The following is a 26501-nucleotide window of genomic DNA, read 5'->3' on the forward strand; positions in this document are numbered from 1 at the left end:
CCTTGCGCTTCATTTTTTTGAGACCCCCCTTCCATTCCAAATTCTCTAATGTGACCGTACGTCTGCCTGCCGTGGTCCAATTCACGACGATGTATAATATCGAATGGCGATGCTGTGTATAATATGAAGTAGCCAGAGGATAATAGTAAGGATCATTCCGTAAAAGAACGTAGCGTTAAGGCTGTTGATCATGTAATGTTAATATTTTGGTGTCTTCGTGGAAGTAGTTTGTGCCATGCTTTGAGTTTATTCAAATATGCCTTTATCTAAATGGGGGCGTATCCGTTATTTCACGGAGTTGTTTGGACCTCTTCAATCGTTCGACAAACACTTCTAGAACCTATTAGCATTTCCCATCTGTTGATCTCTGGGTGCTGATAATTTTTATAATACGACTCCTAACGCTCTTTAATCCGTTGCCTTATGACGTAGGGCCCATGTATCTATTGACCATTAATAAAAGCTAAAATACATGACCTGAAATGTATATGAAACTATTCACAAGTGCTCAATCCAAATAATGTTAATATCGTCATCTTTGACATCTGAATTTGGCTGAAGGTAACGTGTAAAACAAGCACGAGAATGTCTGGCCTTCAGCCTTTGCGAGCGCCTAAATCGCTAATACTTACTTCGTTGCTAAAATGACACGAGGTTATTCATCACCGCTATATCGATGGACTGACAGGCCTTTCTATTGATTCACGCGAAAGGCACGCTCCAGGTCCATCCCGCACAGGTGGACATCATGGCATGCCGTTTAGTTACTTTCTGGGGTACGCGTTCAAGTTGCCTATTAATGTTCTTTGCCATCTGTCTACTCATGTGTGATCAGGCTGTCAGAAATAGGCCAAACGACCTGTTTGATCTATGTATATCTTCCGCTAGGGCGGCCGTAATGTAAATCGTATAATGGATTACGTTCTGTCATTGTCGGTCGTCAGGCAATCAAACGACGAAATCAAACGGAACTTATCTTTGTTGGCCGCTTATATATATTGTACACGCCCGTCTCTGCGCCCGTGAAATGCTGCCAACAATAAAGCTGCGACCGATTTATAGCGATTTATTCGGCATGAGACTGTCCTTTTATTAAATTAATTCGAACGAAATTTACTTAGGAAAAATGATTAATTTTATTGTCATTGCTAATGTTGGCTGCACGCATCTTTACATTTAGCTACATTGCTTAGATATGTATGCATATTTGAGGTCGATGGTAGTAGGGTTAGCACTTTTTGGCCGGTTCTGGCCTCGCCTTACCAGTAGCATTTCCGCATTGTTTTTGAAGTTTTTCCCCTTCTTCTTTGCTCAGATCGTGCTTTTATCTCCTGAGCCCGGAGCTGGCAGAATGAATGATGGCTTAATTGCATGGCATTTTAGATCCCTACATTACTAGCCCAGCAGAACTGTCTGAGCAGAGATCTAGATCAGTGCGAGGCTTCAGTTGCGTTGCAGATTCCGATAGTCAACGAGAGAGGTGCAAGGGCGATATATATGCCCTAAAAGAAAGACGAAGCCCAATAGGCTAAAAGCCATTCTTAAAGAAGCTAGCAGCTGCAAGCCATACCTACTGACCACTAAGCAAGGTCATATTTTTACCTGGGCCAGAAAACAATGCTTGAACAAGCCGATGGCGATCCGATAACTTAAGCTGCCAGTAAGCTTCTTAGGGAGTTTGCTCAGCATCTGCCGTCGCTATGTCAATGCGTTTGTGAGAAACTGCTTAGGTAACCTGTCTGTGTTCATCGGTGAATGAGGGTTGCTTTGAGACGACCAAAATTTCGTCTGTATGCCTGTGACTTTGCCTCTATCTGCATATCATCCCTTGGTCTGCTGTCTTTCTTTTGCACTACTTCTCTGTATAGGTTCAGTGATTTGGAAAGCAGAAAGCGGTGGAATTGAGGTAGTTCCCGCCAGTTAACAAGGTAGATGATGTCCATATCATGTCCTCGCCGCCCTCTTCGACTGCGGCAGACTAAAACGCTTGTACTGACGACTTCTTTACCTTGAAAGCATCGGTTTCGTTGCTGCTGCCTCACAACTTCTGCGTCGCTAACCATTTCGATTATCAGTAATTATTTTTCCTCTCCCGGAATGCTCGTCATATTCAGTAGTCGATAGGCACTAATCGAGCATGAGATAATCGGATGAATCATCTACTTCTGCTAATTACGTTCGGCTCCTGTTACTGCTGCTAGCGTCGTTGTTTGCAATTTGCATAGGATCAAGTTGGATAAGGTAGTCGTCGAACAAGGCGGCGCTTAAGAGCACTGGCGGAACATCGTAAGCAGACTGGGCGTCAAGCAAGCTAAAATCGTCTAGAAAAGAAATCGGGGAAGTGCAATGTCAGCAGAAACAGGAAGCGCGAAGTAGAGATCTCTCTATAGACAGTAGAGGCCGACTCAGACTAGAGCGCAGTGTGTTCCTTGGGGGACATCATCGATGTACCTGATGCAAACCTGAAGAAAAACATTGAGAAAAAAGAGAAAAGGACCACCCCTTTAAAGAGTAATATTCAGTGGCGTAGATGACAGATAAATAGCCGTTCAGATATACTCTATTTATGCTTCTTTATCCAGTCACAGTTATATACAGTATAAGTCATTGTCTGCTGTAACCAGTAGCCAAACAAACTGGCCAGAAAATCATGTGATAAGACCTGGATGACGTTCCACTTGCAACACAATCGAGTGGACAGCATAAGATTTTGCTGGCTATGTCCGAAGCAAACGGTGGTAGAAGTAATTTGTACAGGAATGGTAAAGGACTCAACGCACATTGACGACGGTCAATTGAGCCGGTGGTATCTTCGGGTGCATAGTGTGTCGGTACAATTCAAGCAGGTGACATAGCCGAGCAAGAGGGGCTGAAAAAAAAAACTCGAAGATAACAAGACAGTGAATGTAAGTAGATAACTTGTTAGATACTATCAACAGAAGCTTTACACCAGGCATCGCTGTTTGCCAAACCGATAGACAGGACGGAGAGCATAGGCCAGGACCTAGTTAGACAGTGCAGGTGAGTGCAGAAACCCTGTCTGCTTGATTACATCCGACTTGCCCCACTACCGTTTCTGGTACTGTTAACATTTGATCTAATATCTCTTGCGTTTTCCACCATTCTTTTTTCAGTCGCTCTTTTTTTCTCTGTTTACCTTGGCACCAATAACAGCAGTGCCTCGGCGTCACCGTTATTGTGTCTGTAGACCTCAAGAGCAGCCAAAGGGGACATGACTTGGGCTCGAGAGTCGTTTGTTGACGGATAGTCGATTCTGTGGAATCGTACAACGACGGAATTAGAGAAAGGAAGAGGGGAGGCAAGCGTATGATGGGACGCCGCTTCATACGTAATATATCGTTCGTTATATATTGGAAGTTTGATCCAACAACGTTAGTTGGTTTCTCCTCTTCATTAGCCGCTACCACCAGATGAGCTCGTTGGTGGTTCGCAAGGCCATTGACTTCGTAGTCGCCGCTCTGACTGGTGAGATTCAGGAACTGGCGGACTGCGAGGCAGAGTAAAGAAGCACCTTAGGAAGAGAAAATGACGAAACAGGGTAATAGACATGAACTGTGAACAACAAACAATTGCTGGCGTCAGACAAGGTACGAAACAGAAGGCAAGCCAGTTAGACTTGTTGAACTGCTACTGCTGAACAAGCCATGCCAGCGTAGTAAGTTAGCAAAGGGAGCTAATAAGGCTTCTCGCTTCGACTGCCCTTGCTGATCTGAGTTCATTCCGTCTGTATTTTTACTAACTTTTTAGTTGCTTTTGCATCTGGCTCGCTTGTCGTCCAGTTTACCTTTGGGTAGCGCTTCTCTCGTTCTCCGGTAATACAGCTTTTCTAATGCCTATTTGGTTTTGCGTTTACAGCACGAGAGACAATATAGAGTCTTCCTGAGTTTGTGTTTGGTCTACCACTAAAAGCAATTTCCAGCTTAGCTACTAAGGGCGGTGCCATTTCCTGTAACGACTATTGTCCTGGCAACGGACTATACACGTGGACCGGACAATTTGACCCTTTTGAGCTTGATTACAAATTTATTGCGAGCCTTAGGCTCGTTTACCTTTATTGGGTGCCGGTTGTGGCCTGCATTAGAGAAACCAGTCTGCCGATAATTCCATCCAATGGCTAAAAGCAGCCCGCGGACTATATTCCATACTGCAGGGCTTCCTGAATACAGGTGAAACCCTGCCACTCCGCCGTACATTCCGACGGGCCCGGCTTCGTGCAGGTAGTGGAAGTGGAATGAATATATGAACCTTGTTGAGGTTATACAGGTTAATTGACTCCAGTGCTTATTGCCTTATAAGAGCCAGATAACGCTAGGTCAGAGTCGTCCCTAAATAGGTAAGCGGTAGGCTGTTAACAAGACTTAACACAAGGGTAGAGGTCCAATAACTTTTCCCTTTGCTCTCGCTAGAGTCTCCTGGTTTTGTTCAATAGTTGTCAGTTGATTCGACGTTTTTCGGCGCTACATATTTCCAGCTAACGTCTGGGAGCAACTTTCCTTATTGCCAACTTTCCAGGGTTGCCTTTTGAGGGAATGAAATATCAAAAAAGTTCTAGTGCCCCTAGACAAAAAAGTTCTATGCCCCCTAAATCTTACCACAGAGTTATGCGCTAAAATAGACGCACTATTACATTCATACAAATCTGCTTCGATTCAGATCGTGTACCATTCGGAGGTTCAGCAATGTCAATGGCACACGTACGCCAAGTTCTGAAGTAAGTACATGCATAGCGTGAGTCACAAGCGTGGATTTGGAGACACACCTAATAGGAGCGATCCTTTATGAGTACCTAGGAACAGCAGCGGGCTAGATACGCGAGACGTCGAATCTCAAAGAAACCTTAAATGACTCTTAAAGGGGCACCGATGCGTAACGAAGATCTTTGGTTTACAAATCTTAGACTGACCCACCCCCGTCTCTGCCGAAGAGAGCAGGATTCCATCAGAATACCGTCTGATTTTGTCAGCTACTGTTTTGTTACTTGGGCTCATTGTTACTACTGCTGATATGGTCCATTGGTCCTTGTGTGGCCAAAGCGTGTTACGTCACTACGTTGAACATTGAAGGGCCTACGGAACGGAAAACAAGATAAGGATACGAGGCGAATAAACAGACCAGTTCAGACCTGTGATGCCGACTGTGGTAAGAGCTTTAATAGTTAATCATCATTTAATAGTTAAAGTCAAGCATCCTTTTTCTCAGTGTTCTACTTGATACAACCGACTATTTTTTCAGCGTCTGTCCCCAGGATGTTTTACACTACCAGGGCAGCAATGTTATTGTGAAGAACAATTTTAGACCTACTCTAATGATGTTTACTACCGCAGATGTTACCGGTGGCATTGAAGCAAGCCTATGCAGATCAAAATACCGCATAGATCCCATATATAGGACCGGTATTCCGTCTCCACTGTCACAGTACTCCTTGCGACAGCTACGTCTCGTCAACATCCGTAACTCGCATAGCATATGTTAACCTATAAGGTCACGGTCACTATGTACGTATGCTGCGACAGGGAGAGTCTTGGACAGGCCTTATCCCCAACTCCACAACGGCTTGCTCCGGTGCGAGGACGTGGTTCATCGCTAGCTATTGGCAAATAACACAAAAACGATTTCAACTGAACGGCACATCCACAATAAAAAGTGTACTTATATTTTCAATAATACAGCATTTAAATAAAATGCACAACTGAAATACAGCATGGAAGCACGCATAGACGCGACCAGATACACATACATCAAAACTACCGGTAACAGCACCGGCACTATGTGTCAGTGCGCGTCGAGACACAACTAGTTGTTCTCGAGTGCAGAGGTTCGGCTCTGTACTCGTGAAGCTTTTGCTCGAGGACTCATCGACGTGTGTTTCGACGTCTTCGTTCCCTTTCTCTGTTTTATCACGGTCCCTTCCTTCCCCCGCTAGATATAAGCCGTGTATCGATTTATCTCGGCGAGCCTTTCCCTAAGAGAAATCGCCGATGGGAATTTGAGTGCTTTTCACTATGTCTAACGAAAATGGAAGCTCGGGGCTGCCATCATTGTATGCGCTAACGAAAGTTGGCGGATACAGCTCTTTAGCACTCCTCTTCATTTATTTAAAATTATTCGACGTTGTCACTCCCACTGGACGGCGGCAAAAATCGGTGCGTTTTTACCTATTGCCGACCGGTCACGGCTTCAAGTTTTTGCTTCCTATGCACAACGACAGATTCAGAGCTGCACTACGGCAGAGAGCTAGGGATATAGACGAGATCTGGGTTCGAAGGGGTAAACTGGTAGCCTGCGTCAGGGCAGTTCTCAAATGCGTAGCAAAATATTTGTGGGTTCAACACCAGCAAGCAAAAAGATACTACTGTTAGACTCAAGATATTTTTCTATCCATTTTCGTCGGAACGTTGGAAGTTGAAAGTATAGTACGTTAGATTCCCAACCATATGGTCCTTGTGAACTATGAACTGGCTTTGTTGTATAATTTGAACGGCAGAGGGTGGAAGCAAACATGGATCTAATGAGTATGTGAGTGAGTCCTATAGGGCCTGCATATAATATGCTATAGGGCTATAATGGGTCTGCCGGAAATAGGTGGTTCGACTATAGTTAGTGGCCTAATTTCTGTAGGTCTTTGGAGGCCTGTGGTATGTTCGCAGCTGTCTGTGGAAAAGTAGCTCTTGTCAGCCGTGAAATGCGCTTGCAACGCCCTTTCGAGCAAAATTCATTCTTCTTTTTTCTATCAGTTATGTACCTCTCGCCTGCGCAAGTCTGCCAACCATATTAACAAGCACTACTTTCACCAGTGTGTCAGTCCGTTTTTGGTTTGGCTGGCGAGCGTATCACGGCTTCGGTCTCTGGCATCTGATGAATGGGGTCGCTTACCGGGCGACTCAGGATTCCCGGATAACCGACAGCAAACTAGGTAAACAGTAACAATCAACTCCACAACGCGTAATATCTGCTACATACTACTGCTGCTGCCAATTCGTGTCGCTCTAGCTTTTACTGGAACTGCAAATGTAGGTTCCATTGTGCCTGCCCGCCGCAGATACCTATCTGTGACCCTTCAAGGTCTTTGATAATACCTATTACGCTCATACAACACCGACCGGCAACAATTAAATGCCACGCTTAAGATACAGGAAAACAGCTGCGAAAGTTGTTATGACCTCGGTATCTAGCTGTGTCCTTAGGCCTTCGGGCGAATACCTAAAACAATGGCTGTTCCGATATTTGATCGCTGATGTAACGTGATCAGTTTATAGTTCATCGTGCCTTGTTATTATTGGACGGGTCGTACATTGCGAACGTACAAAAGGGTCAAACATTGCCTTTTTCTCGCCCTTGTGTCCTGTCTTCTGTCTCGTGGGGTATTGTTGTTGCTCGTATAAGACTGAAGTGTTTAACTTCCCTCTGCTAAAATGCCGCACCCATGCCTTTGTCACCATTTGACAGCTTTGCGAGCGAGGCAAAAGGGCTGTGCTTTATCAAAAGATTGGCGAAAGGCTACGAAGTAGTTCCTAAGCCGGGTGAAACTTTTTTGTGAAGCTAACTAGCTCTTACTAACCACAATCGAATATTCCCAACCTTCAATTCAAACCTTTTCAATTGGGCGACTCATACTATCTGCTACGTATGGTATCCGAAGCCAGCTTTACCGGTGCGAGGACACGATTTATAATGCAGCGCGTGTCATTATTTCCACTTTGAGACGCTCTTAGCACCCGAGCCCTGCACCCGGCGTCATGCTTATCAATCAGTTCTAACCTTAGATGCTGGCAAATCCGCGGAAAACTCTTCGTCACAATAGCATTGCTTCATTGTCAGGTTCTATGATACCCCAACTGCATGGGTCTAATGCTAATTGACTAGTGCTACTGTGGTGTACAATCATACGACGGGAAACCAGCAACGAAAGGTGATCTGAACTGACAGGCGAAGCTGCGCCAACTTTGGCGTTCTCGGCAGAAACGCAAAATTAAGTTTAACGTTGAACCGCTTTTCTGATCTTTTAATCTTCAAAGACTATACAAAGCGGCAATATGTAAGAGATTCTGCGGAATAGATAATGAGATCACAACGACCAAATTTGGGCCTGTATCCGGACGAGTGTGCCCATGTGCGAATAAGCACAATATTGGGTTAGTTTTTTTTAACGCCACCCTAAACGGTGCTAAGCTTCCAAAAATAATTCATGTAGTTTCGTCTATAAGTGATCTAGTTGGGCTTTCCTCAGGTTACCTTCACCGCTTGGGCAACAGAAGGATTTTTTTGGGCGAGTTACTTATAGAGGTGACCTATTGACAGATCCATTCTCGGACTTTTGTGTCTTATTCTATAAAAAAAAAAAACTCACTTCTAAGCTGCATAGCCTAATTCAAATAATCGTCGTTCAACATATGAGGACATAGGTTAAAAGTCAGGCTTGGAAGGATTTCCCTCCAAAGTCTTCTGAATCTTTCCCCAGTCCAGAATCTTCAGAGTCGTTAAAATCTCATGGAGTCCAATATAATCATCACAAGATGAAATTCAGTCATCCTTTACTGCTTCAAAGCGTTCATATTATCAATTTGTGGGTCAACATGACGAGCCCAGCTCAGCTCAGCCGCAATCAGTGTTCATGGTTTCGGTGTATCTTCAAAACCTATAATAGAGTAAACTTTCATATGCCACCATAGGACGTTGTACAAGAAAGGACTTCCAGCGCATAAAAAAATATCCTTTTTTCATTCCCGGTTGCGGGAAATTAGTTTTTGTTTAGCGTGCAAGCTTGCGGTCAGATCGTTGCCGGTATTGCCTTAACTGAATTCATGTAAGGTCTTTGAATGTATTCTCTACAGGCGATTGGCGATAGTGCGGCGACTAGCTTTTACCTATAGAGAAAGCGTTTCAAGTAATCGAGCGAAAATGTCACCTAATGAAATCTGCATATCATAGCCGTTCATTCCATGTAACCTTACTCTGCACCTCAGATAGAGTCTTCCAAGTCTAAAACGAATTGGGTCAACAATTATTCAAGTGGTTCTTATCAGGCACTGCAAATTTCAATTTTTATAGGACAAGTACATCGGCTACCAGGCAGAAACACTCATTACATCTGTCCACACCCGTGTGCGGGCCTGTACCAGCGATAGCTTCAATGGATGAGAAGGCGTAAATTTTTACGTATTCAGTAATCAATCAGCATCACCGTCGGGTTCACAATTCGGAACTAATGATAGGATTATTGTTACCAAATATTGGGCCGAGCTCTCCGTCGATAAAAAGTGTTGCCGATCCATGATTTATCAATCAGGTGGTCCGTACAATGCTTTCCGATCTATTAGAGAGATAGTTTAACCACAACTAATTTTAATAAAATCATTTACAATTTCTCATCAACCTAGCCTAGCCAGAGAACGATTGAAAATTCTTTTTCATAGCGTTTCAATGACTGATTGATCCAAAGGGCAGAAATAGTATCAGTCACAGCTGATCTTGTTTCGATCACAGCTGATCTCTGACAAACAGCGGACTCGTGAGTCTATTTAATAAACACTTTAACTGTTAGCAAACTTCTGTTTCAGGCTGAGCTTTAAATTCAAGATGAAACGTCTTAAGGATGAGTGAAATGTCTGTAAACGCTCACTCTATTCCATGATTGATGATCGAGTACGCCAATAACATTTTTAGCTAAATAATGAAGAAATTCGAATAGGAGATTTGTTTACGTTTACCGCATAGCTCGGACCATGCGTTAGCGGGCTGTAGAATTTCTATTGATGATAGCTTCAGCAGAAAGACCAACTTATAGACCTCGCATATAAAAAAAAAATTATAATCTACGTTTCATATATGATTGTCAGTGTCGGTAAAAAACCGTAACCATATTACGATCACCGCCGCCAACATGGTCAGTCAGCTTCGTTGGTACGACTCTGCTGCTTCTGCGGTCGCTGCTGTAAATAATACAGTCTTTCATTCATTTAAGCACGCACGCACACACAAACAAACAAACACTATACGTGCACATAGAGTATCTGAACTAAGTGACATAATCGTTTCTAATAAACAAGAACGACTGAAAAAAGCGGTTGCGCTATCCGTAAAAAGCTTTCTTTTTTCTAATTAGTTCATCCAAACGTGCGAATTGAGGTGTTCTTTCTTTTTGACACTTGACAATCTAGCTGATCAAGCCATTGCCAGTGACCTATTGACCCGCGAGGCAGAGCATTAACGTAGAGAGTGCTGAACCTTCTGGGTTGACTGATGAAGACTGTGACAGTAAACGATAACACGTATTAGGAAAAAGCTCCTTCGCACCACAGCAAGTAAAGATTGAAGTACACACACTCTGCGCTGCTGCTGCTGCTGGCGGATCATTGCCAGAAAAATTACACCATATACACCGGGTTGACGGCTAGAACACAGCGAGGTAGGGGGCATCGTATTTACTATGCGCACAGTTTTGAAGCGCTTCTAATAGACACAGTGATCCAAGAAATCAATAGACCTGATTACAGAATCGATTGATAACAACAGACGCAAATCTTCTTCACTTATCGCGTTTAGATAAAATATAGTGAAGCATCAGAGCTGAACAGGAGTTAAACACGTTGAAGAATATGAAAAAACCATAACACTATCTTCTTGGCTAAAGGCAATTATCACCACATCACAATATCCCGTAGTCATTATCGTTTTATCAGCCGGAACGTGAGACTGGCGTACGTGAGACTGGCGTACGTTCAACTCTTCGCCTCAAATCATCTGGGCTTCGTTAGACGAATACCAGCAATTATAATAGTAACCATAACGACGATAACAATACTGTGTAACGTTTTACTGCTGATATTTTTCCGAGATCTAGTTTAAGTCAGTAATACCTACAGGTATTTTGGACCTATTAATTAGTCCGATCTGGGATTCATCTACGAAGACATAGTGCGTACTTCGCCTAAATGTGTGTGTTTGTGTGCTACGAATCGCTGAGGACAGGCGCTTCTAGTGACCCATTGCAGAACACTCGATTTTTGATAAGGACGTAAAAAACAGAATATCCATCCGTTGCGAGTTGGCTTCTCGTTTGACAAACAAGCGCGCCAAATTTAATTTCTGTCATCTAAGTGTTCTGCTCAAGGTGACGAAATAATAACTAAAGTAGAGACCTTGGATGGATTATAGTATTGAGTTGATAATCTTCTGTATGCATCGATTGCACAGTGATTACATCGGGAAGAAGCTTATACACAAGGTGCAGGAAGAAGATCTAAAAGTTGAAAAATGATCTGTTTATGATGCTTTATATACGATTGATACGATTTTAGTCTGCCGGTATCTAGCTGTAGCGGCAGTCGTAGTCGTCAAGGTTTAGAAATCAAATTGAAATTGAACCTGTATTAGTCAACAGCGACACCAGAATCGAAATTATTGTTATTTGTTTATGTAACTGTGCCTTATTAATTTATTTTTGTTAGATATGCCCCCACAACTCAAGCGTGCATTCCTTTGCTAGCTAAAAAAAAAAAAAAAAACGGATGGGAAGAGAAGGGGGTGAAAAAAAATTTCATTTCCGATCGTTTTTTAAAACAAACCCAGAAATGCTCGTTCGGAAGCATCCCGCTACTGATCAAAATACTGTTTCCAACGCTCACTTGGCATAACTTCATGGCACCATTCGTTAAGGTACATGCCGACAGACGTCTGACCATCGACTAAACGAGCCAGTTGCTTGTCGCGTCAAACAAAACAAATGTACAAGTACACAGCACAGACGAGAGGAAACGAGACAAAAAAGCAGACGACTATTTTCGGGTGTTAACATTGTGCCTGCTTCTTCACGATGTAGCCAGTCGTTTAGTGACCTGAAACAAGGAAAATATTGACCTAAATTTATCGGCTAAATGGGTTATCTCGAGCGTGGGCAGTGCAACAGAAAAAAATTCGACAGAAGAATATCAGAAGAAGATTGAAGGGTAGTGTGCATCAGCATCGATTGCTGAACCTTTAGCTAGCAGGCAGCCTAGGTACGTCTCGTAAGCATGCTATGAAATATAGTAGATGATACGAAAACAGGTCTGTGGATTCTTAGAAGTAGGTCACGTGGTCCTGGCCAAGATTTCCAAAGCCTGTTTTCGTGCAGAAGTTCGAAAAATAGTAAAATGTAAATTTACCCTGATTGTTGGAGATGCCTGTCCATTTTCACACTCGGCGCTATCGCTTTCCTTTTTTCCACGCTTTGACGTATTTTCGCTATACGCGAAACTTTATCTGTACATCTTTTCATCGACCACTTCATGAGTTGTGGTCATCAAACAGCTGAAGTACAAATATGGCAAACAGCTAATTCTTCCAATTGTCTGTGACACACCTACTAGTTAGTGTACACTAGTATAGGGGCTCGTCAATGGACTCACTGTATGTATTGCGTTAAATCTCTTCGTATCGTTATTACATCGGTTGATAGACGGACATTTCTGATAGACCTAAAAAGCGATATTATTTAAATTTTAATGTTATTTTAAATAAGCCTTGTCCCCTCAATCCTTTTTCACGGAATGAAAAAAGGATTATCTATTCGACAGCTCAAGTTGTGCCTTATTAACCATATAAGTTCTTTTGAAATGGAGAAGTGACAGTTGAATAGCTTTGGGTACATAACTAGGCGCCTACATAAAATTATCCATCTCCTCCAAAGCCGTTTCGAAGGAGCATGCACGTACGATGAGCATGCAAATCCGACGCATCTTCCGTGTTTTTTCTGTAATATATGCATATGTGTGCCGACAAAGACAATCCGGAACATTGCACAATTTAGTAACATGCAGCTTAACATAAGCTGGAGCCTATGCATTGGGTGCAACGCGCAAACAGCCTATTTCGGATATTTGAGGACAGCGATCCGCTACAAAAAGGCCCACAAAAGGTGACTACTCAGCCCCAAGGGCAGGCCCAAAGACCGGATATAATGGAACCGGACCAAGTGTGTCACTGTTACCATTACCAGTAGAACGACTACAACCGCTACTGCTATCACAAACATCAGTAGCGACAATATGAACGGCCCCATATGAAAGCAAAGACAACCAGCTGAAGATGAAAGGTCTAAGCCTTTTGGCGGCCTTGCCGACGTTTGCGTCGGATATACAAGCGAACCAACGATATAAGTCAGAAGTTTGTAAGTTCTACGGTTGTACTTTTGCTGTTCGTTCAGTACATGCGGCTTCGACATGTTGTAGGAAATTCGTTCCTACCTAACGACGTAGCTTTTTGTACACGAACGGCCTAGGATTATATGACCATAGTGTTCAGACAAGAACATTTGTTTCGACTATAAACGCACAGCCTGCTTCTGTATAGGCTTACACATCATCCGACAGGGTAAGTATCATTCCGGACCATGTAGCTAAGTCAGATCAGTAAACCAGTATATGCAGCTGAAAATCTAGCTTATTATAGAAAAAATAAAACTTCCATAATATATTTGTGCATATTTTTCGTGTTTGTATCACTCAAACGGATGATATGGTTGACATATCCTTTGATGCCTTGTGACTGTCAAGCAAAATGAACGTTGGTTCATCGACTGTGTTCGTTCATAATTTTTCTTTGCGGAGCCATTCGCTAACCCTGTCCCAGAAGAAGGGATATTTTAAACGAATGAAAAAAGCACGCTAGCTCCATAGTAATGCATTTTGAATCACGCACCCATGAGTACAGTTAGTACATATAATAGATTTCGGCCAGCAGAGGAACATCTAAGGCGCAAGCAGAGCCCTAAGATTGAAGCCGTCCGTCGTTTAAAGCAAACATCGTCCTACCGGCCAGACTACAACTTAAAATGTATTACTTGATTTGCCGTTAGGCTCTTTTCGGTACAATTGGGTCACTTCAGTGTTTCACTTTATTGTGTATTTATAAAACCTATCTTACAATTAAGCCAATTGGATCCGCAGGCTATCACTACAGCTAAGAGCATTTATCAAGACGCTCCGCTAGATACCTTTATCGTGCACCTTCAATAGGGAATACTTCCAACAGATACGCAGATATATTTGGATTTATTTACCAAAGAAATTTTTTGGCTGCCGACTACCGTCATTTCTGCGCTTATCGTTGCTGTCAGCGATGTTTGTTGTTAGTACTGTTTGTTGTCGTTGTTGTTGTTAAACGTTCCGATATTCCTTTAACCACATTATTGACTTCTTGCGACAAGTAGATCTTCTAGACTTTTGTCATTGTCCCTACTAATGTTAGCACTGGTTTATCTGTTATTTACGTGTGTACAGGCCGTGACCTTCGCCTCGGCCTGTACTCGCAATAATGTTGTTTTGCCCTTGTTGTTACGGCCGCTCGGACGACGAGGGCGTCCTAGTCGAAGTCGAACTGCGACATATTCATCTCTGGCAGCTTTGCTGTACCCTTGACTTCGCTGGATTAGTAGTAATTTTATGACGTCGTGTCTTCCACACAAACTAATGGATATGTAAACAGACATCCACACATTTTGAATTTCACTGGTAAGCGACCAGTTAACAGATAAACAGGCTGGAAACAGACGCGTGTCACGACACAGAGGTGATGCATCCTTTAGGCAGGCTGACAGCTTTAGTGGTACCATGCTAAAGTCGACGCGAAGTCGGCCTAGCTGTCAGTTATCGAATCCATCAGTAGGAACGGCGGCAATAGTGAAACCCGTAACAATAGCAAATATCTGTAGTCACTCACGTAGAGAGCAAAGGAAACGTCGCAGTTACGGTTCCCACTTAACAGTAATACTAGCACTATTGGCAATGGTTCAGTCAGCTGTCGCTTGCGTAGCCTCGTCTCGTTTAGCATTTGTGAAGCCAGCTAGCTGCTTATACGGGCCCTCCTCTTTTGTTGTCCTACGGCCACCGCACCCGTTGTAAAATACTGTACGTTAAGCTTTATACGTCTAGGCATCCTTGTCCTTCGCCTCGAAAAACAGCTGCGCGTATTACCGCTTCCAGCGGCAATGGTTTTGCAACTCATTGCGCAGTTAGGTGCATTCGACCGACTTGACGTTATTACAAAGACGCTATTACCGTGACACCGGGTACAAATCTGGTTCAGTTTGTTTATTAATCCACAGCTTTGCGGTTTGTCTGTGTAAGCTAGCCTTTGTAGCGCCAGTCGAAAGAAAATCATCGTCATTAGCATCAGTGCGCACGATAACGCTGTAAATTTGTTATTTTTCAATTCTGAACGCCGCCGGTGTCGCTATCGTCGTCATTCGTTTTACGTCATATAATACCAGTTGACAGCTGTCTGCTATGCCAATTCGTCATTATTTTTGCGTCGATTTTGTGTGGACCTCTTCTCTCTTCTTTCCCTTGGATTCCTCTATTGCCTTCGTGCGTTTCGCATACTATTTTCATTTAAATTATACTGTGACACGTAATTGACACTGCCGCTGCGGTGATAAGTGATGTCGTATACGAGTTGTTGTTTTTCAACGAAAAAAATCAAGTTTGACGCAGCATCTCGGTGGCGACAGCGATTGTCGTAATGAATATGCGAAGATGAAGAATCCGAAAACAGCGTTGAAGAGCAACGGGATCGGTTACAGCGGCGTTTAGGGGGGGCTGAAGACAGATGCGGCGAAGATAAAACGAAAGTGGACCTGGAAAATAACGTACAAAACTGAGGAACGCTCAAGTCTCTTTGCGGCCACTTAATGTTGTTATCGCAGACGGATAGTCCGTGCATAGATTGAATGCAATAGAAACAACGTATGCGGTTACTATCGCCGCTGGGCCAGCACAGAACAAAAAGACCGATATAATATTGTACTAAATAAGCAGACATTGACGACCGATGGTTTACGAGCAGCAAACACATATTCTATGATGGATGTATGTATATGCATAGGCAAACGCTTCTCGTTGCAAAACAGACACGATATACACAGATCGATAGTCGACAAATATGCCCCATACATGAACAGAAGACAGATATCTGTAGGAAAATACTGATGTAGGAATGGAGCACTGAGGCTTATAGACAGAGCTAGGGTGCCCTTTGTTGTTGTCATTGATACTAGCACTGCTGTTTCTAGTGAGATATTCGATTATATACAGAAAGCGATGGCCCTGTGTAGCGGCCAGACAGGTTACAGGCCTAGAGTCTATCTCGAATTTTACGTCCGGGTAGTTTAGCGGGTAACGTATTTGCCTGCTAATTTTAGGGAAGCGTTGTGATCTAGCTTCGACTTCGGGACTTTCGTCCTCGCAACCAGCCGTCTGATGAAATGCTTAACAGAGATATCTTAAAATTCAAAATACAGGATATAGGTCTGGAGCCTGTAAAGCTAGCTACGACTGCTATCGCTGGCCGTATAACTTGCTTTAGCCTAAGAATAGGATACAAGACAAGCGAGAGAAAGAGAAAGAAAGTAGGACATAACGAAGAGTCTGGTGAGTAAGAACTCACGAACCAGTGGTAATGTAATACGTTGGAGGTGGTAGGCTTATTGCCTGCTGTTTTCTGTTCTACCAAGTAAGCGAAAGCCGATGGTATCCGCTACACGAGAAGCTTTAGATAGGCCACTGAAAAGGAGGTCTTTTGGTGCCTTGCGATACCCAAAAGAGGCAATAGCCAGTAGTGTAGTAAAACGTATTCGAAAGGTAACAGATCAAAACATTACGTTGTTAGCCAGTACGAAAGCAACTCAATAAGTGGCGATTTTCTTTTTTCGCTGTATCATGGCCTGTAACCGCTTCTGTAGGGTGACTATAGGATCAACGCTGCTGTTATCTTTTGTACTGCTTGATTGGCTTTGTCAATCAGTGATAATAATGGCAGCCTGTAGGCTCTTGCATCTTCAGATAGATGGACCGCTCAGACTGAGCGAACCGGCCACAATCACGCTAAGGTACGGCCAGCCAATACGAACACGATCGTCGAAATTACAGACGATGTCATACGAGGTTACGATGTGCTATACGGATAACAACTAACAAAAGCAGCTATTTATTGTACACCCCAGGTGCGAATGAGGCTCTGACGAACAGTTGCTACGTAGGACGCTTAGCGCCCAGCAGAAAATTGTTACGCTATTGACTATTGAGTCACTACACTCGTGCGGAAACCAAGAAAACCTCGTAGCCAATAACGTACTGATTTATGATTAGGCCTGTTTTTACTATTATTGCCGTTGTCGAAGCTACTATTGCTACTAGCCAACACTAACTTTTGTCGGCCCCGCTAGAATAGTCACGGTGCAATCGGTAGTAACGGCAAAGGTAGCGATTAGTGGTCAATCATTACGGCACGACTTACGGGTCTAGTGTACATACAGTCGTTAACCAATGAAATGCGGCTGCCCACACGCTCTACGTATTATCGACTTTGATCCAAGTTAACTCCCCGTTCGAACTATATATCTGTGTGCAGTTCTGGTTCTGCGAAAACGGCCTACCTATACTTTTTAACGATAGCACATATAGGAACTGCAGTAGAAGATAAACCATTTACTAATTCGTGCGGTCTCAACATGTGTAAACATTCAAGTTATTACAGGCGCATTTCAGCTATACGATTTCAGCTCCTTCCGTTCGTCGACAGATGATTGGAGGGTTAATGCAGTAATTATCCTCACTCTTCTCTATTCGACGGGAACGACGTTGTAGTGACCAAAGATGATTTGGGAGAGGTTATCTTGATTTGAATATCAATGATTTTCGTACTGTCGTGACTAACCATGGACTCATGATGGAATTATGAGAAGATCTCATGAAAAAGAATCGGATCCTAAGAGCCAGATTCATACCAGGAAAGTGACCGTGAAGAAAATTTGCTAAATGGGTCGAAATATCGAAATGTATAGCTGTCGCGAAGATAAAAGATTTACTGCTTAGATCACAAAATGAAATTTAAAAACGTAGCACGATGCAGTGAAGAAACAGGATCGTTCCGACCGCCCTACAAAAGAAAAAAGCAGCTTTGTAACTGCTGTTCAGCTGGGTCAGGTGGTGACAGCGCTCGAAGTCACTGCGTTTATAAGGGTTCTCCAATATCGTATCGATAGCTTCAGCTACCTTAAACTAGTCAGATATATATTGTGTATGGAAATATGCACGCTTAAAATTGGCTGAAAATATTATGATGGGCAGTCAAAGACTGGAAAGGGTCCGTTGTTTGGATCAGTCGCATAATGAGTTTTTCTTTTATAATAACCCCCAACACGTTTGCAGGCATTCAGGCAAACGATTCCATTAGTCCCATAAAATTGGATATCCGCGCAAGATAATACGATGCGGCAACCCTACATTTTGTCAATGGAATTATGGAAAAAACACGGAATGCAGTGAGATGATTCAGAACAAAAATACTGCCCCAGGTACGAGAATGGTGCCCAGATGTGAGTTATGTGTGAGCATATGATAAGTTGCCCTATCATACGACGAGTGCGTCTCTGAGGAACCTATCGCTAATGGTGTCGAGAGTCTGCCATAGATTGGGAATTCACTTGACTTAAATCTGATCGCAGATGTGTGGCATTATGTAGGAGTGTGAGTCAGGGCCGGACAAGAGGTAACAGATATTTCCCAAACTCAAGAACGCCCCAAGTATGGGCCTAGGATCGAAAGTGATGGAGCTAAGCCGAGAGTACGTTTAGAGCATGCCAAATTGAATTGCAGCAGCGATCACAGCCAGAATCACCCTGTCGCCATTTGCGCTACCATTACAAGGTAGAGGGAAGCAACTGTAACAAGGAAAAGAATCGCACGCGGATTTTTGCTACCGATACGGAACTGTCTTCGATCAAACTCGTCGATGAGTGCAGTTTCTAGGTGGTCTTATTTATTGGTTGATGACTGTATGTATAGAGCCTGTGTTTCGTTGTTATTCCTGTTGTCACCGTCGCTGGGTTTTTGTATAGTATATGATTATGGCGAAACGGTGCTTGAACAACCTTGAGGGCTAGCAGTATCATGAAAAAAAAAGGACACGTTTTTTTGAATGGAATCGAGAGTCTGAGTAAACTAGCCCATCCTTCACGGCAAGCGTGAACAATACGTCTACCGCATATATGGATAGCAGAATCGTGTCCTTTGTGTTGTATGCAACATGAATGCAAAAAAGACCTTGCTACATTGTGCTTAATAAAAAAAGACCGATTTAACCATAATGGTCAAATTGGTCTTTTTTTACTTCTGACCTATCCGTAAGCGAATTCCTTATTGAATAAGTTAATTTTTTTTTAAGTTCAGACGTAAATAAGGGTACCTGTATTCATTACCTGTCTAAAAACTTTTAAAATAAGGAAGAATAGCTTAAATATAAATTAAAGCGAGAACTACAGTTTATTGACGACGCCTATTCGGCTGCTTATGGGATATTCAGAATAGTGCAGAGCCTCCGATGAAAAATGCAGAAACCAATGGAAAATCTTGGGAATACATTTTGCTCTATATTTTGACGAAATCATCATTAGCTATCAAAGTGAAGTCACCGTCGAGATAAGAACGCGTTCCAACGCTCTTTTCTTTATTCCCGGCCATGTTATTTTGTATTTTGTACTGCGTTTTCTAGCACCTGCGCTTGCACAGGACAAGTAGGCCAACAGCCTCCTGTACGCAATATGCGCGCCAGTCCAACTGCTTGTTGCAGACTTTTTCTACACTTTGTATATATATATTGTCTGTAACGTTTTGTTGATTACCTCTAATATATGTACTTACACATGGCCTTGATATTGACCTGTACTTTTTCTACAACAAAGCATCATATTAGTATCCGAATGATCGAACTCAGCATCAGTATGACAAAAACGAACGATTGCATCAGCATTTAGAAACAACGATGTGTTCTTTCTATTGTTGTCTTCGGCCTTGTAATTTCGCACCGAACTGTGGCTTTTTTTTAAAGTAGCATTTTCTTAGCAATTTCTCAGCATAAATCTTTAATATTTACCTATATATCCCGAGAAGCTTTGACAAGACTATTAACACGTGACGGCAAAACTGCTTTTCAATTAAGTTGGCTTTAAATATATTGCTCAAGACGGATGGAGTACGTATCGGTAGTGCTCACGAGAACATTTATTTTCCGAAAAGCACATCTCCCTTGTTTGTCAACTGGTTCGCATCCATAGGTAAGTAATCTTTACCGATGTTTGCCGTGGCCACAGATGAACTATTCGCAGACAAAGCAGTTTGATCTGATCTGATCTGATCTACTCGGGAAGAGCTTACCCTCCGTGGCAACTTTCCTCGTAAGCCTCACAAACTTCTCTGCTTTAGGTGCACATATACTGCTAGTGTTACATTCGCTCCAAATAATACTAGCCCGTCTCCTCTGTGTTCACCCAGACAACGGAAAAAGGCTAAAAGTGCGTGCTAAAATCCAGCAGAAATTTTGATCATAGGAAACGTCGCGGATAGCTGACCTCGAATCGCTTAATCGTTTGCGACGCCAGCGCCCTTCAATCGGCCGCGTCACTGCCGTTGTCATAGCTTATTCATGTACCTGGTTCGATGAACGAAGCCGACAAGAAACTGGGCGAGCCTTGATTTCGACCTAACCTCAGACCTGACTGCGAGAAGCGACAGCTACGGTTGCGGCTACGGAATGAGCGAGCATATGTTAATGTCGCGCGTTTCGACGACGAAACCAGGTTTGAGCAGTAGGAAACAAGTAGCCAAGAGACCGCAATTAATTAGTGGACGGCCAGTTCAGTTAGCAATAGTAGAAGGATGGCGCATTTGTTGTCTTTGTGGGAAGCAGTAATAAGTTGTTTAAAGGATTTCGCAGGACAACCAGAAAAAAACCGATCAATAGATACACACACACACACACATATTATATATATATATATATATGTATGTATGCCTGTGCATAATAGAAACCAGCTACTATTTATAGTTCATTTCAAAGACCCAAAACCTCGGGCCCACTGGACACACTAAGCCAATGGGCGTAATGGAGGATGATGCTCAATAGCGGCCCGTACAAATAACTTAGACAATTTAAACGTAGTCCAATAGAATTAACCGTGATCAAATCGAGATATGCAATACTTTCATAACAATGAACTTCAATATGGCGTACTTGGAAGGCGTTTGAGAAAAACTATTTCGTTTACATTTCAAATGTATAAATAGGTATATCAATCAACCTACACGCGTGCCTAAGTCCGGCATACAAAGCAGCACATACGTTTCAAATAGCCGAACATGTCTTCAGGTATTTTTCGCTAAAGAAATTAAACCGTATAAAATAATTTTCAATATTAGTAGGCAGGAACAGATTTCATGGAAACATAACATCAACTTAAACTTGCGAGTATTTAATATAACAAGACGAACTTGGAAAGCCCCATTAATCCCATACTCATAAATCAGCAACATTGCCTGGTGTGAGACAATCTACTGGTAGCTTTGCTGCCCCTTAACACGTCTATTTGTTAGTCGTGAAACAGGCAGATCATCTAATTAAAAGTACAATAGGCTTAGGGTATAAATCCTGCCTTCTAGGGATTTCTCAGTAATGACTCGACTCTGTAGGATGTGTTCTCTGCCTCTTTGGGTCTAGTCTAAAAATGCGAAGATATCGGCAAAATCCTTCCTACCGTCGAAGTTTCATTATCTACTTACCGATACCATCGTGCTTTTCGCTTACGCCGTGGCCAAGCTGGAATTACTTTAGCGTAGTCACTCTTCACTCTCAAATTATTGGTATATATTTTCATATCTCGACTGGATTAGGTTGATCGCTCTTCGGTAGCACTATCTTTCCACCACCGAAGTAATTAAGATGGCGAAAAGACCGATGTTGCTAAAAGGAAAGCCTCTTGAAGAGGTTTGCTATATAGAAACTGTATATCTAGCTCTTGGCATATTTTCGTATAGGCAAGGACAAGGGCTCTATGTAGTTGTTTTAAGTGTGATCCACTTGTTAATCGGATCGGTGCAGATTGTTGCTATCCTTCAAGTGTAGCTCATTGGGGTTACAATGTGTATGGGGGCTGAAGGAATGAAACGCTCATTTGTAAGGTCAGCTAGAGACGGCCTTCAATGTACGGGTTAGGCGTTGCTTCATTTAGCTTTGGTACGGGCGCACGCGGGTTTCCATGAAAGGCCAGCTGTACATGTTTGATAAAAAGGCGTCTGCTTTCTACGGTTCACAACTACAATTGCAGGCAATTCTCGGCAAGCTATTGGGAAAGTAATTAAATTGGGTGCGTAATGTCATGTCACAAGTTACAAAATTCGGTATAGACCAAGTAAGGAACAAACATGATTGGCTTTTTTTTTATGACGGCTTTCTTCTATGGGCTATTGCCCAATATTAATAATCTACTCGTTGCAACATGTCCCTAATGCGTCTGAATCTAGCATAATAATTAGATGCGCGGCTCTTCTCAAACAGGTTTTAATGGCTTGTTGTCCATGCACGATTTAGTAAACAGGTCGACGGGTTAATCTAAAGAAGCGACTGAAACCTGACAAATGAGACTGGATCTGAGCGGTCGGCAAAAGGACTACTCTATAGCGGTAGCTTCTAGAAATCACACAGAGGAAGAAAATTAGAAATAAGAAATACTTCATATAATCAAAATATTGTTGATTCCAAAATTAGGTCGGATGGAATACAAATTCAAATCTAGACCATATCCGGCACCTACAATCTCAGTTTTCTACAGTTAAGGGAGACATACAATGTTACGCAGGTGATATATAGTTTACTCAGTACTAATTAGTATGACTTAACAGCCAACATGATGCATAAGACACACTGATTGCTTGTCATCCTCCGAAATGTCGTTACCTTGACAGACCATATATTAGAAAACCACCCTGCATCAGCCTCGCTCCCTGTTTCTACGGTAAGTTCCTACTCGACCCTTCATCTTATGCAGCCAACGATATTAGGTTACTACGGGGTCATAACCATAACAATCGAACGAGCATTATACATGGTCAGACCTTGTAGATGATTTCCCATTAGACACTTCAGCGAAATAGCGTTCCCCTTAGGGTACATATTGTTTGGTCTAACTTAATTTCCCTCCCAGCCGTGCGTCGATGCGTCCAAGCAGAATTGTGATGCGTAGACGTTCTGCAGCCGTCTTATTAGCAGGGTTCAACTGCTAGCGGAACACAGATAGGCTGACGCGTAAATATATATTTAAGCTGTAACAAAGATTGGGTTACAGTGAAAGCAGCATTCGTATTAACTAGAGACCCACTTACTTTCTAATGGCAAAGCCATTTTTGTCCATCTCTAGAGTGACCCTTTACCCATTATGAGCCTACTTTTTTCCATCCCATAAACGAAACCTGTGTATTAGTAGAATGGGCAGTGTTGATTTTTTTTTTACCAATTTCAGCAGCGACTTTCATATCTTAGCAAATGCCCGTTTTAAATATGGCTGAATGTCTCAGATACGGATAGCATTGAAGCAGTCATCCTGCTGGTTGTAGATGGAAGGAAATAAATAAATCACAGTTAGGGCAAGGTCAACGAAGAAAGCGTTTCTCGTTTTCACTTATTAATCGTCATTTATATGAAGCGACGTTCTATAGATTGCGAATTATTAAACCGATCAGAAAAAGAAATGGGGCAAAAGCCGCGGACGACTCCAAATTTTTGGCACTACTGCACCGTCTTTTTTTGCGCCCCAAGGAAAACCCAGCAACGGTTTCCCCTATGTCCTGAAAACAGTCTACTCGAGCTGGCCCCCTTTGCGTTTTTCTTACCGTAAGAACTGAAGTGTCGCTACTCTTCGCACCAGCGGAAGGCAGTGGCGAGATGATGAAAAGAAACTGGTATAAGTCGCAATTTTTTTTTCTGCTTGCAAAAGTGACCTTTGGCTGAGATAAAGTTGGTAATAAGATCTTGTAGTTATACTGACTTCAAATTGAAAATTTGAACTGTTCTGCAAACAGTCACGTCGTTCTATCGCGTCTAGTTAAGCCCTGCCCTCCATTGTGGCTCGCAGGCCTGGTAACGCTTGAGTGTGCTTAAGGCCGACGGCGAAAGAGCGTGTCAACACGCGTGCTCTTAGCAACAGTCTGGAAAGCAACCTTCTTAACTTAAAACCTAGATTTGGAGAGCCAGAGAGAGAGAGAGAGAGCGTCGATGTCACTGCGTTTTCTCCAGGCGAACTAACGGCAGAACAAGAGGCCATCAGCGGCACATAACTACAGGCTCTGCTAGACGGTCCTGGATGCATTAGCTTATCCAGAGCATCACACATTGAAACAAATTGAAGATTGTTCAGTGTAAAATTGTGGAGCTGTTACTGTAGTCAGTCTTCTACTACCTGTTTTATTCTGCTTCGCGGCTAGAGATTCCCCTACACCAGTAGAAGAAAAAACCTTTGGCAACAGCTGGAACCGGTAATCAACTCCACGATGGTAGCCCTCAATTGCTCCGGCTACCAGCCTGCTTTCTACATTCAGTCACGTCCACTCCACTACTACGTTATGCTAGTAAGCACTCGAGTAAACCTAGCAGGGTTCCTGCCTTCGGTACCTTCAGCACTGTAAGGAGGCACCGTAAAGGAAAGTTTTATGTGGACTTAAATCACATCTTGCACGCGAATCCAACTCTTTTATCCGGGACAACACGACGTAGAGGTGGCGTGAACAAGCATGAGGTAATTTTTACTAGAGACTAGAATAATACACAGCCAGATAGGAGCGTATACAGATATCTAGATACATTCTTTTTTAGTGGGATGTACCTTTAGGGACCTGAACGAACCAGTGAGAGGGCAGACGAGCGTTATTATCGACGTCGTTCTGATCGAATGCTGTGTTTAAAAAGAACGATATAGTAACCAGTGGCAAGACGGTGAGTGAAAGCTGAGGGATGAGTTCACTCCAATTGGAGATTTTTTTTCGCTATTCGGCCGCAGGTTTAGGCGAAACTCTCGTCACGAAACATGGACAGCAAAAAGATTCCTTTGGTGAGACAATTTTTTTCGCTGAATGAGCATATGGAGGCAGTGAGAATTACATTTTACATACGTAAAGACAGGGCCATAATGGCGTGACTTTCCGAACTCAAGTCGGGAAAGGTTCAAAGCAAAAAACCGAGCGTTAGTGTTGGCTTTGCGAGTGATGCGGCGAAAATCGCTACATCCAAGACAAGCACGAGACTGCTGCCTCCGCATCAATACACAATGGTCGAAAATCGGAGACGCTCCATGATGTGCAGAATGTTTACAATAAAATGTTCGGCGACGTGTAAATCTCATTGAATAGGACCCTAAACTAGTCGGCCACAGATATTAACTAAAAGCAGTGCGATGCTTTTCCTTTCACAACTGAAATCGAAAAACACTACGAGCTGCAATCTAGATCCCCCTAACCTATTGACTTTGAGGTGAGCTATAAGCAGAGTATGTCGTCAGTGCAAGAACTCGGCATCTCAATATTATTCACCCATTTGGCTATATCGATTGCTAGTAGAAGAAAAAAAAATTCTATGACTGAAAGTAAACTCTAGCAAATGCTTCTTTATATTGCGATATGGGTTTTATGTAGGTGACACCGTGTATCTAGCCGACGTTGTCAAACGACTATAGAAGAATAGAGTACTTTGAGCTTACGATAAGGGTCCAGCTGCTAGAGGAGGCAACAGAAGTCTAGTAAACATTAGCATCAAGTGAAAAAATTGAGACTGATCTTTACGACTATCGTTCGATGGCTGAACAAACCCAGATACGGTTTAACTGAAGTCAAAAAAGAATACAATAAGGCTTATATTATAAACTCGATTGGAGGAATAAGCCTGTCAACAAACGCATTAATAGAGTATAGGCTATTCACTAAACAATAAGGTTCGGGATTGCTGAAGGTCACGCAAAGGCGGATTGGAATTTCGAATAAAATCAAAACATTTTCGCTATTGATTAGCAGGATTAGGCCAAATGTCCCATGTGTCAGTATGAAAACGGTCGCTGACTCAAGCAATTTTATGAATATTGCACAGAAATAGGGTTCAAAGCGGCCGACTAAACTGTCACGGAAGAACATACCATAGCCGACGGTCGCAGACGCCCTTGAGCAACAGAACTTTACGGCACAATGACAGTTAATCGCATATGCCACAAAGGTCAAAGAGTTCAGACAAGTTGTTACGTTGGAGTGGCTTCAATACATTGCGTTGGTAAGCACGAGCACGCAGCTAATGCCAGTTCCAATTCTAAAGAGGACGGATGGCTGATCTGGTATATTAGACCGTGCCGTTTCATAAACTTGCTGCTCGGATAAGTCCAGCGCAACCCGTTTAAACTAATGCCCCTAGAGTTACAAATGAAAAAAAAGGCGTAAGCTGGTTTGTAACCTTAGAGCACCTTAGAGCATTAGGTTAATGAGGCCAAACGAAGCTATTACAAGTTCTATTTGCTCTCTCGTTGATAACCACTTGTCTTATTAGAAATGACACGGTACTGCCTAGAGTGTAGGGTTGAAGCATATTTTCGCCTGCAACGGATACTTGCCGTCCTTAAGGACCATGGGCATTCCCTGTAG

The 26501-nt window shown here is 42.8% G+C and overlaps 1 protein-coding gene and 1 long non-coding RNA gene across 8 annotated transcripts in view; one reads left to right on the top strand and one right to left on the bottom strand.

Annotated features, from left to right (window-relative positions):
- Window positions 1–1112: 1112 nt before the first annotated feature.
- On the bottom strand, window positions 1113–15243 carry LOC147758336 (uncharacterized). 7 transcript variants are annotated; one of them, XR_015318575.1, is made up of 5 exons: window positions 14060–15243; window positions 12165–12309; window positions 11646–11855; window positions 2781–2869; window positions 1113–2462 (listed from the first exon to the last, which is right to left on the bottom strand). It is a non-coding gene; the product is annotated as an uncharacterized LOC147758336 (long non-coding RNA). The 7 variants fall into 7 exon arrangements; XR_015318577.1 differs by having other exon boundaries at window positions 2663–2869; XR_015318576.1 differs by having other exon boundaries at window positions 2663–2869; window positions 11586–11855.
- A 5367-nt stretch (window positions 15244–20610) lies between these two features.
- LOC111245759 (cGMP-inhibited 3',5'-cyclic phosphodiesterase 3A-like) overlaps window positions 20611–26501 on the top strand; it is a 126779-nt gene continuing 120888 nt past the window's right edge. Inside the window, exon 1 of the mRNA XM_086976788.1 lies at window positions 20611–20632. The gene's annotated coding sequence lies outside the window, so the exon portion shown is untranslated. The remainder of the gene's footprint in view (window positions 20633–26501) is intronic.

This window comes from Varroa destructor, unplaced genomic scaffold (genome assembly GCF_002443255.2).
Source record: "Varroa destructor unplaced genomic scaffold, Vdes_3.0 BEIS01000001.1, whole genome shotgun sequence".
Lineage (NCBI taxonomy): Eukaryota > Metazoa > Arthropoda > Arachnida > Mesostigmata > Varroidae > Varroa > Varroa destructor.